Raw genomic sequence first — 12,574 nt, forward strand, 5'->3', positions numbered from 1 at the left:
GGGTGGGGAAAAAAAAAAAAAAAAAAAAAAAAATTAAAAAAAAGCTGCACTGGAAGAATCATTTTTAGGAGTACTGAGAAGGCAGAGCATTGTACAGGTGTTATTTCTTCCTGCCTATTAAGACAGGCTGTCCCAATAAATTCAATTGCATAGACCTTGAGAGAAGAAGGATGGGGGTTGGAAGGAAACAAATGCATTTTAGAAAGTCTATGATAATGACTTAAAATTGCTTTTCCTCATAATTGTGATTTTTAAGAGCTGACATCTAGTGATAAGCCAAGTACTAGATGCTGATGGTTCATAGAATATGGGGTCTTAAACACTGACTTACACACTAATTCTTGCCTATCCTTGGAAGTGTTTAATTCAGAAAGGGTATGATGATGCTTATGAGGCAGTTGGGGAAAGGTGAATTAGTGGGAGAGGCAAAGCTGAGCACCCAAAAAGAGAAAGTCAGCTGATGGTACGTTGCACGGCAATGTGTCCCTTTTCCCATTGCATCTGGATCTGCTCCCCTCTGCCCCAAAATGCTGCCTTCACCTCCAGGAGGGAACACACGCAGCAGGTGTCCGAGGGGCAGAGCTCCACGCTACAGGACAGGAGGTGAAGAAGCGTATGCCTTGCTGAGAAGACTGCAGGGAGTCTAATGCTAGTAAGAAAGCAATTAAAAGAGCTGAGCAAACAAATGATAAATAATGTAGTAGGAGTTGGTGTAATGAACCTCCTTAGGAAAGTTGGCCCATAGGCCAGCCTCAAGTTCCCTGAACCTGAGCAGGAGAAACCCCACCTTGTACAACCACCCAGGGCATAAAGTCACTTTGGAGGAGCAATTAGGGAAGAAGCTGCTTAGTCCATTGCTCTTCAATCATATGCTGTTAAGTTTAGGGGGTGATGGGAAAGCCCTAGTGGATTGACTGAGGCTGCTTTTTATAAGTGAAAGCTTACTTATGTAAATGTGTTTAAGAGGTGCCTTTCAGTGAAACTGTTTGCTACATTTCCTGCAAAGAGCTAATGGAAAACCTCCCCTTAGAGATGATGCAGTTAGGGCTGCATTATAGATTTCACCTGTGGATGCCTGAAACTCAGGTGACCAGCTGCAGATACTGGTCTGCTCAGGGTATAGCCCCACTTTTCATGTTGATGGATACACATGCTGTACTGCCAGGGGACCTCCTATTTCCTGCTTGTTTTAATAGGCTTTGATAGACATGTAGTGCTTTGAATGCATTTTGGGTTGTATTTCTTGCCAAAGACAGTTGCAGCTCTGAGGTTGTGGGATTTTCTTGGTTCTTTCCTTTCCTGCCTGTCCTTAGATTTGTAATTACAAGGTATTTCCATTCATATGAAGAGCCTGCTTTTGACATGGAGCCTGCAGTTACCATTAGCAATAAATGGTCCCTTCGGCTTTGTGCCAAGGGGAGTGAGAATGAACTGCTGTTGGAAAGAGATGCCTGAAAAAAATGGCCTGGCTTGGAAACCTCACCTAAACTCTTGTTCAGTTTGTGCTTGGAAGGGGGATGAGGAAACTTGAACTCCAGGCTGCAATCTTTGTATACTGCTCTCATGGCTGCCTTGAGGTTTTGGGAAGAGGGGCTGGATTTCTCCATGTTCTGGAGGATTATGAAGCCAACTGGAGTGGTTCACTCGAACTTTTCCTGGCAGGCCTCGTGCCTCAGGAAAGGATGGGAATCATCACTGGATATTGGAAGGGAGGCTCTGGGATGCTGCAGTGAGGTGAAACAGCAGCTTCTGTGTGATACAGCTAGTGAAAAGGATGGCACAAAACCAGCTTGTTCCCTGGACAGTGGCCTCCTGGACTACTTGTGCCAGCTCTGTGCCTTTGAGAAACTGCCTTGTTGAATTGGGCAGTCCCTTTTTCCCATGTTTCCCTAGTTAATTACTACTTTTTATTTTTTTTCTCAGCACAATCAAACAGTTTAAAACTGTTGGCTTGAGTGTGTATAGAGCTATCTTGTACCACATAGCCAAAAAAAATCCCCACATGAAGGGAGACTTTTCACTAGCAAGGGGCACTGCCAGTTGACTCTTTCACGGTGCTGACACCTCCCCCCAAATACTGATACATCCTAACATACAATGATGCTAGGTGTCAATGGGCTATGCAGGTAGAGGGTGGGGTTTCTCTGTCTTGCTCTACCCTCACTAACCTCCCACCATCCCTCTTGATCTCACTGTGGGGCTGAAATCTGTTCCTGGGTGAATTCATCCCTCAGTGGAGGCAGCATCCCTATGGCTGTGGTCCCATATGCCACTTGATGGCACTCTTCCTCACTTACCTGTAACCTGCGGGACCCCTATTGATGCATCTTGTGGCATCTACTGTCTGCTCCAGCACTTTCCTGGTGAAGAGAACATCTTTCAGATGGGTGAATTTCAGCCTTTCCCCTCCAATGGACCCCATCAGTCCCTGTCTCTGTTGGACTTCTCATACGAGCCCTAGACTCCTTGTTGAGCAGGACTAGATTTTTCTCTACTCCTTAAGCTTGTCTCCTTACTAATTCTCTTGTCCAACTATTTCCATTTCTCTTTTCTTGACCATTCATCTTCTGTTTTTCCTCCATCAAGTCTCCAGTCTCTCACACTTCCTCCACTGATTCACAGCCCCAATACTCTAGCACGTGCTACATCCACGCTGAGCTTCTTCCTTGACTCTAGAGCTTGGACCCTTTTCTTGCAGCCATCCCCATAAGGGATCTTAGAACTAATCTGTGCCTCTTGCCATCCTCTGATTCACTGTGTCTCACCCATTGAGAGACACTCCTGCTGATGCCTGGATCTGGCAGCTGATCATTCAGTGTACAGCACCCAACACAAAAAAAACCCAGCAGGGTTCACTACAGATATCCACTCTTGCAAATCAAGTCTGACAAAGTTCTAAGGAACTAAAGAAATGATGCATCCAAAACTATACAGGCCTACCTGTAACAACTAATTTTGACTTTTTTGGGAGCATGTGCTTTTACAAGAGGCTGTGGTGGGACACCTGTCCTAGAAGCAGAGGGTTCCAAAGGGTTTGGGATCCTCCTGGCCATCGTCCTCCTGACAGCAGCAGCATTTTTCCCTGCAGTGATGGGGAGGTGAGATGCTGAGAGGCAGAGGGAAAATACAGCATTTACGGGAAGGAGGAGTGCTGAGGGGAAAGTGTTCATTCAGAGATTTCAGTCGCATTGCTTTGGCTTCACCTTTGCTTTGAATCCCTGACTTTTCTACTCAAGTCTCCAGAGAGACTCTATTTCTGCTTCCCCCGTTCCTCCTGCTGCTCCCTGTAAAACAGTCAGCAAGGGGCTGCGAGCAGCACATGAGGACGGCACAGTGCCTCGGGCTCTCTGCATGGACCAGCCTCTTCTCCTTCATCCCGGTTCCTGGCAGCCACGCAGCGTGCTTTCTCCAGAGGTTTGTTGCTTTTGCACACTCCTTTTACACAGCCCCAGGCAGGGACCTGGCAGGATGGGGCAGGGAAGATGGTGGTGGCTGGAGGGGAGGGAGAAATGGGGAAGGAGGGAAGAAACGGCGGGGGCTTGAGGAGAGAGGATCATTGCCTCTGATCTATTATGAATTCTCCTGGGAGACAGCCAGTAGGCTGGAAAGTGAATGATAGCCAAACCAGATGAAGAATTGTTCTGTGTCCCTGATGTATTTTATCCTCGACAGGGATTTAGTTTCTTTAACTATCAAACTAACTATTTCTCATATATATATTACATAAGCTGTGAAAGATAAAGCACACACAGCATCAATCATATCTCTTGTCAGAATCTCTTTACCTCTTCCCTTCTCTTTATTTTTTTTTTCTTTTTATGCCTTCCACTCTTCTTTAAATTCTATTCAAAACAAGGGTATAGTTATAGGAAGTTGACCAAAATGTAATTGAAGGACCATTTGACCACTCCACAATTTAGGAAAAAAAAAATTGAAAGGACAGGCTGTGGTATTGTTTTTGAGCTGGATGCTGAAAGGAACAGAGCACTGGTGTATGCATGTTTTTTGTCAGTCGAGAGAATTCTTTCCATATGAAAGAGGTTTGCTTGGGCTCCTTAGAAATCCAGCATAGGGAAGGTGGAATACTGGCTCTTTGGGGTTGCAATAACTGCAAATTTCCCAAGAAACCTTCCTCACCTTTGAGCAGAGGGTTATTTTTTTTCAATTTTCATATTCACCAGCATTTATGACATCTACACCCACAGGCAGGATAGAATCATAAATCAATCAGGTTGGAAAAGACCCTCAAGATCATTGAGTCTAGGAAGTCACACTGCTGTTGTGTGTCTGACTGGACCTACCAGCTGGATTGAGTGGGGAAAGGGAATTGTGGATGAACACACAGAGATGGTTTTAAAACATCTTGTCAGTTCCATGTATTCCCAGATCGTGTTCCCTCTGCCTGTACCAGCCTGACCCAACCTCCAGACGGAGTGCTGCAGGGTCCTGATGTGATCTTGCCTTAGCCCTGACTCTCCTTTGAGGCACCCCAGTGAAGGAAATGGTCAGAGCCCTCTATTAACGTTGCTGTTTTTCCAGCACACAGATTAAAGAGGAAAAAGAAAAAAAGGCAACAAGACTTGTGGATAATCTTATAATGTCTAAATGCATTTGCATTCGCTACTTAGTACATGTGCCTGTGAGAATGCATGCAACACAGGGTGCACACATAGTGTTGTTCCCTGTAACCCCTTGAACCAACTACACTGTAATTGAAGATTATTTGAGATTCAATATGGCACTTCTAATGTGCTGAGAAGGAACAATACAGCCCCATTCACTTTTTGGATCTCAATTTCAGAGATGCTGAGTAGCCAGTGTACCATCTAAAATCAGCAAGAGTGATGACACTCTGAGAACCGGGCAAGCCCTTGTATTTTTTCTTTTCTGATTTCACCTTAAATTAACCAGATGTTTTTTTCTGTGCTTCTTAACTCAGCCTTTTATTATGTTTGATAGAGTGAAAGAATGTTTTTTTCCTCCCCTTGTATCTTGCACAATGGAGAACATAATGCCTTTGCTTTGAAGTCTTTGCTGTTATCCTGCCTACAAAGTCAGGCCTCTCTTTTTGGTTTCCAGTTTAATTAAATGCGTCTACATTGAACAAGAAAGCTGTCACGGACAGCCTGAAATGGCTTCTTCCTCTTATGATAGCGCGCAGCCTCTGACCGTTTTAGAGTAAGTTCACCTTGTACCGGTGCATGCTGGATCTCATAGCATGCCTAGCCTGTTTTATGAGCAGGGAACAGTGGGGAAGGATTGTGGCTATTTTCTGGGTTAGGGTCCTCTGCTGTCAGTCTGAAGTGACTGCCAGGTTGGTACAGCAACTCTTTGGCTTCCTGTCTACACTAGAAGAACTAGCTGACCTTAACCAATCTTAGCTGAACTTGGGTTGCTCTGGACTAGGTATTCTTTGAAATTATGCTGTTGCTGTAGAAACTGAAGTTTTCTGAAGTCTTCTAAATAACAGGATGCTGTAATGGTTTTCTTCATCCACTTAGTTTAGAGCAGCCATTTGTGTCTCCAGTATTTCTCAATGGAGTGTTTTCTGTAGCCACTTGCTGGACAGTGTCCAGGTCGCATAAAAAGGCTAATAACCTGGAAGTACACTGGATCTTCAACAAGTTTGTGGTAGAAGCTATTTGGTGTTTAATTCTGAAAGAAATATTTGTCTCACTGGAAAATGTTGGGTTTGTCCCATTCAATCTTGCATTGTGCATGTGGAGTGGCATAAGAAACCACCCAAGCTCTACTTGGCAGGCATTTGCTGGAGGATAGCTACCTGAATGATGCTTGTCAATAGAGCTACCTTGGAATTAATTTTAGCCCACAGTTTATCTACTAGGATTGCATATTCTTAATAACTTATATTGATTGCTGAACCTTGGTTTTCACCTTCTTGTAGTTAGAAATGGGCCCAATTAGGCACATTCAGAGTTGGACTTTTAGTGCTCAGTGTTAGGATACCAAAGATGGCTTCGAGCCATTGATTTCATCCCAACCGCTTGAAGATGAGTGTCACATAATCCCTCTTAAAGAGCTTGTTGCAACCTTTTGGGAATTACAACTTGGATCCAATGCGTGAGACGGCCCTCGTCAATGCTCAGTCTATATAAGCACTGAGAGAAAGGTTTAACATTACTAGAGCAATTACCTTTGCCCCAAGAAACATGACTAATTTAAAAGTGACTCTTTACAGCTTTCCATTGCTAATTGTGCATTTGTTAGGATGCCAAGCCTGGCATAGACTGAATACTCTTACTCCTCTTATTTAGGGTAAACTATCCCGTGTGTGCCATGGCAGGCAGGAAAACCAGTCATCAGTATTATGCCAGCCAGTAGGTCTGTGATATTATGCTGATAGAGTGCTGACAAGGACCTTGTTTCTGCAACTTTCTCTTTTGCCATGAGATATCTCGCTCTGGAATTAGGAAGAGAGCGGCTGGCCCTATTGTTTTATCCATTATGAGCATAAGGTCTCATGGGTAAAGGTCTTACTTTGTTTACACCAGCTTTGGTGCTTCCCAGGCTTCAAGGCCATAGTGAGTTTCCTCTTGCACAAAGACTCTTGGATTCATAAACAACAGGCAATTAATTGGCATCAGTTATTGTAAAAAGGATAACAGTCTCACATGTGTTGACATCACAGGTCATTCCTACTGGTAACTTTCATTTAAATTGCACTAGAATATCTCTCAGTGCTAATATACAGAAGACTCTGCCACGTACAACTTGTAAATAGTAGATTTGGCAAACACGCTGCAGCTTTTTCAAGCACTTGGCTTCTTCAGCTTAGGACATATCCTCAGATGTCCTGAGTCTATATCAAGCAGCTCCTGTTTAGGGTTAAAATTGGAGTAGGTATCAGCATCTTCAAAAGAATTACCTGCTTATTTTGAAGTGTAGTTGGATGCCAAGTTCCTCTGAAAACCTGGCTCACGGTGCCCTTGACTTTGCCTCAGTCCAGTTGGATACGATGTCCAAGGGGAGGAGTTCCTCCATATTCCACACAGTTAGTAACCATATGCCCTTTGAACATCGCTCTTACTTTGACAGTGCCCTAGAGTTTCTCTTTTGTCTATATGCCACTATTGCAAGCCTATGTCTGGTCAATTTGTGTTTGCTTTGGAAGTACTGGCCTTGAGCGGCAATGGAGGCCTTGGATCTTGTTATAAATTCTGAGGAACTTCTGAGCTTGTCACTGTTCACTGTTAACACACGTCTTTACCCTGTTTGTCCTGCTCTATGGTACATTTTCACCAGAACTCATGTCAGCTGCTACAGTATAAAAACTATATAACGAAAGCAGTTCCTGTCACAGGAGATGGACCCAAGGTGATGATCTCTTCAGTTGCTTTCCCACCCTGTTTGCTGTGATTCTTCTATGAATCCAGCTCTAGGAAACTTGCCAAGCACTCACTATATAGCTAGCGTTCTTATATATGGCATGACCTCTCTGGTGCTGATCCCAGCTGGCATGGAATAGCCAATTTCCATATCATTAAGCTTTCTTAACCTCCAAAACAGAGCGCCACATCCAAACTGCCAACTGGGAATGAACCCTGGACCCGGTGAGTTCCCACCCTGTGTGCAAGATTTGTTTAGGAGAATGCTACTTGGGCTGGGTCCAAACCATGCCAGGAATTGCTCTAACAATTGAAAAATGCAGGTTATGAGGTTCAAGTGCTTGGGAATGTTTCCTGACATTTGTTTATTCAAATAGATGAAGCCATGATGTTCCCATACCTTTTGATTTTGCCCTTGTGTTTATAGGAGCCCTTCAACCAGAATGAGGTCTCTCTCATAATGATTTACCTTATTACTCGTTAAGTATGGTCACTCCTTAATGTATTACACTCAGATTCTCCTTAACATCTTTAGCTGCTATTTTCATTGGCACAGCATTACCAACTGCTTTCTGAAAGGTCAGGGCTTTTTCAGACAACAGTATCATTTGGATGCTTTCCTTATGTAACTGATATACTAGCTGGTCCTTTTAATGAATACTTAAATTTACTCAAAGATCATAAACCTTGGTGAGCATTTTCAGTTTGGGTACATAATGACCAGCATATTCAGTGGGATTTTGATCACAGTTATTAAATCAAAATCTCTCCATGCTAATGAACAGCTTAGGACTGAGAAAGGCTCCCATAGCATCACCACAGTCTTAGGCAAAGCAGTCATGTGCCTTTCACTTGTAATATAATCTGCAATATAACAGAGTTTGTTCTAGTGCAGTAACTTTCCCCTCTTCTCTTCATTTTCATTACCTTCTGTCACGTGGCCCAGTGTTGCCATAATGGTAGTTACTGAGAAGACTGTTAATGACAAACAAAAGATGAGGAAAAAAAACCACTTATTTCCAAGACTCACTGTTTTGTCTAATGGCTTTGTAACACACATTTTCTCCATGCTGGACTCAAGAGGTTAAGGAAAAGAAAAAGAGCCTTAGTCACATTAGGGGCTGTAGTTGGAAAATGAACCCCATCTATTCATGAGCTGTCCCATAATTCCCCTGTAGAAGAGTACTACTAGGTTCTCCAGGCTGCTCAGTGTGGATCCAAGTGAGCTCAGAAACAGTTATTAAGATAGGCTTATTTCAGGAAGCTCAGGCTTACTCTGCTAAGGCCCACACCTCCATTGTGAAACATGTAGCAAACTTTTAGGTGCCACAAAACTAAAAAGGTTGAAAACCCCTTTTTCATAACTGATGGCAATTACCAAGTAGACAAGCCCCACAGGCCCAATTGATATTGCCTCAGATCTCATCTTCCTGGGTTTGGAGCTAGCATTTAGATTTAGGCCCATCATGTTTTTCAGTAGTATTGGCCCAATTAGCTTAATGAAGAATTTTATTGTTTGTTTTACTGTTGAATCAAAAGATTGGTATCTGGATTCTTTTTTTAATGGGATAAGAAAGCTTGAAGGCTTTTTTCTGATGGGATTTTTATAACCACCATGGAGATGAATGGTCAAGTGCCATGCAGCATTATGTTGATCATACGCTGTTTCCAAGGAAACTCAGGATGGATTTTCTAGAAGCTCTTTGTGGAGACCAGCAAAGCCACAGCCTTTTTGTCAGAAGCAAAGTCCCAGGTTAGGTTCATGACTCAGCTGAAGAACTGCAGGGGTAAATAACTAAGTGGGGAACATCACATATTTGGTGCTCTGGGCCAAGCTGTGAAGAGCAAACAGGTATTTGTAGACCAGACTAGAAATGGTGAAGTTACTGCCCTTTAATTTTTTGGAGCAGGAATTTGCTAAGCGATGCAGGTCACTTCAAAAGAGTGGAGATTCACAGGAGACTGCTGTGGTCAGTATGGAGGCAGCTGGAGACGCCGCTCCTGCGAGCCAGGCGAACAGCCTCCATGGAGAGTGGTACTCCACAGCACTGTTTGTGGATCCTGGTCAAGAGAATGAAAAGCTGATTTAGCTGTATATTTGACTGCGTGGGCTACTGAAGGACAGCATTTAGCATTGTTTAAAGGAAGGCAGGGAAAAGTTTAGGCAGCATGTTTGTTGCTGCTGGTTTTTTATTATTTGAATAACACAAACATACCCGCACACACAAAAGTACTGTTCTAAGTAAAAAAATGCAGCATTTTCTCAATTCCTTTCCCTTCCCCCACAAAATTAATGGCTTTACCAGTAGCTTCAACCAGAAATCTTTCACTCTGTCCTACAACATACTGGAAGAGTCACCGCAGTATAACTTCCCTTAGCATAGATGCAGCAAAATCAGTATAAATGTATTTTATATTGTACAGGAACAAGGAATAAACTGTAGTAGTATAAGATAGGTTTAAACAGACATTAGCATCTCAATAGAAAGATAGAGATGATCCAGGTGTAATTTTCTATAATAAAACTGGTTTAGAGGATAGTTGCCCGAATAGTTAGAGATACTGGTAGGAAGGGGTTTTTTGCCTTTTTTTTTTTTTTTTAGCACAGCAAACTTCAATCCAGAGACCATCTTGTAAAATGCACTAATACTAGTCTCTAAGCTTTAGCTGACCTGTCATCACTGGTGGTAGCTTTGGACAATAGCAACAAATAGCATATCTTCTTGGGAAATAATGTAAAAACCATTTCAGGAATTACTCCAGACCTGATAGAAAAAGCAGGGGCTGAGCAGAGAATTCTGAAACTTTGAAAGCTAAAATGCCTTGAATTGTGGAGGAAGGACCTGTTTCCCACTTTCTACCCTACCAAAAAAGATGTGTCACTTTTTCAGTCAAGATTTTTAACAAAAATGCTTATTGATACAGAATTTCCTAGTTAACAAAAAAGGCTTTTTGTACTTTCCAATTTTTACTTTTTAAAAAAGTTTGAGTGACCACTTTGATAAAAGTGGTAGATGGAAAACATTAGAAGGAAGATAAATGAACAGATTTTTCAAAGACCTTTCCTGTTTAAAACAAAACAAACAAGAAGCTTTCCTAAGGCTTATTTTAAAAAAAAAAAAAAAAAAAAGACAATTAAAAAAACCCTGCACCTTTAAAGATGTACCTACTTTGAGATCATGACTGATACAGTAAAACTCATTCTTAAAATCCTGGCTTGGTGCCATTTACAGAGCACAGATGTCATATGCTGCTATGAGAAAAATACATGTTTCTTGAGAAAGCTGCTATGTTCTCATTGTATGGCTTCTGGGTAGATTTAAGGTCCAGCTGTTCCTGAAATATTTTAGTGCTGCAGTACAAAAGCCTGTCTAGGTCCCATTAATAAGATCTCTATTTGGAATCTTGAGTCACATGGGGTTTTTGCTGCTGGAAAGATGCTTCCTGGTCTTGGGTGCTCTCGTGTCAGGTAAAAACCAGCTAAGGATCCGAGAGTATCCCTGAGCTGCAAATGCAGGACACCAAGTGACAGGATATGCTTTATGCATGTCTGTCTCAAACACCACCCATCTAATTGGAGCCTCAGCCAGTCAATTCTGGGCATATGCAGTATCTGTTTACTCCGCCAATTTACTGGAGCATTGAACTCTCAGGAAATAACTTACAGTTTATCTCAAATTTATCTCCCTGCTCCTTGTCGTGTATGTTTGTGTTTTGTTTCTTCAGACCTGTTTTAATGAGTATGTTTTCTAACTTTGCAACCTTGGAACACGACCAACAATCATGTTAAACGGTCTCTGCCTCCCTGTAAAAAGGGATAAGTGCCAAAAAACACTCCTTGAACCAAAAAAAACCCAACCAACCACAACAAACAAACAAACCATAAACACCATGGTGAGAGCTTTTAGTCAGGGCTCGTACTCCAGTTGGTTGCCAGCTCCTTGCATTCTGCTTCATCTTTTCTCTAAACTTTTATAGCCCCTAATCGTCTGTAAAGCATTGCATACCCCTATGGTGCTATATAAATGAAATAACAATGATGCTCTTGAATTAATTGGGTGCGTTTGCATACAGTAGTCTTACAATATCCTTTCCTCTTTATAAGATGGTCTCATGTGAGGCTGCTGGTCCAATTGCCACAGATAATTCAGTGTTAGATTGAAGGTGTATATGAAGAATCCTATTTTTTCCCTTATGAGCCCTTTGTGGGGAGAATATGTTTTAGTTCATTAAAGGCGCACATTAGGCAATTACTTTATCTTCTCCTCTCTCATTCCTTCCTCCTTTTTACTCCTCAGTTTTACAGGTCTCCTTACAAACCCCCAAACCTTATGAGGGTTTACAGATTTCCATAAATATGCCTTTTTTTGGGGGGGAAGGGGGGGAGAAACCTCTCTCCCCAAAATATGACACAGGTATTTTTTGCTCTCCTCAAGGGACTGCAGCACAGCATCCCTATCAGTCAATTTCTGGATAAGAGAGATATTTGTCTGTTCACTATTGTTTGCCATAGTCGAGGCAAAAGTCAAACAAGTTGTAAGCTCCTGGACTGCAATGGGTGCCAACCCCTGGATTCCTCCTCTTCTAGAGGATATCCTCTTCATAGGGGGAAGGATTTCTTATGCCCACGGAAGTGACTGCAAACTGTGGCATCATTAGTCAGGTGTCCATCAGAAGGAACTTGATGCAGAAGAGTCCCAGGGAATAGTTAGGATTGTTTATCCCAAGAACTGGTTCAAACCCTTCACCTAACCAACCCAGTGAAGACAAAGAGGCTGTTTAGGTATGTAGAGAAGTTTTAGGTGAAGGACAGTAGGATAATTCAGCCAACAGCCCTTTCTGATTTTCTTTCCTTTGTAGAAAATGGAACAGTTCCAGGTGCAAGCTCAACAGCTGCAAGCCCTCTCAGTTGCAGGTGGAGGCACCCATTCAGCAAATGTCTAGAGAAATGACTGGACCTTTCTGGGCAGATCCTTAGGTATGATTTGCAATATCAAGAAGGCGATAGCACTCATGCCCTAGCACTTGGAGTCCTGACCTGATAAAGTGTTTTCATTTGTCCTAGTAAGAAGCTCTATCTTTTATGACTCTTGAGAGTCATGACTCCTACAGCAGCCAACTATGGATAGGTTTGCAAGCAAGCTCAGTGGGGTTATGCATGTGTTCTTCTTTGTCCTCCACTCTTCCCAGCAACATATTAATCTGTGGCCCAAAGCCCATGCCAATAA

This window comes from Accipiter gentilis, chromosome 21 (assembly GCF_929443795.1).
Source record: "Accipiter gentilis chromosome 21, bAccGen1.1, whole genome shotgun sequence".
Classification (NCBI taxonomy): domain Eukaryota; kingdom Metazoa; phylum Chordata; class Aves; order Accipitriformes; family Accipitridae; genus Astur; species Astur gentilis.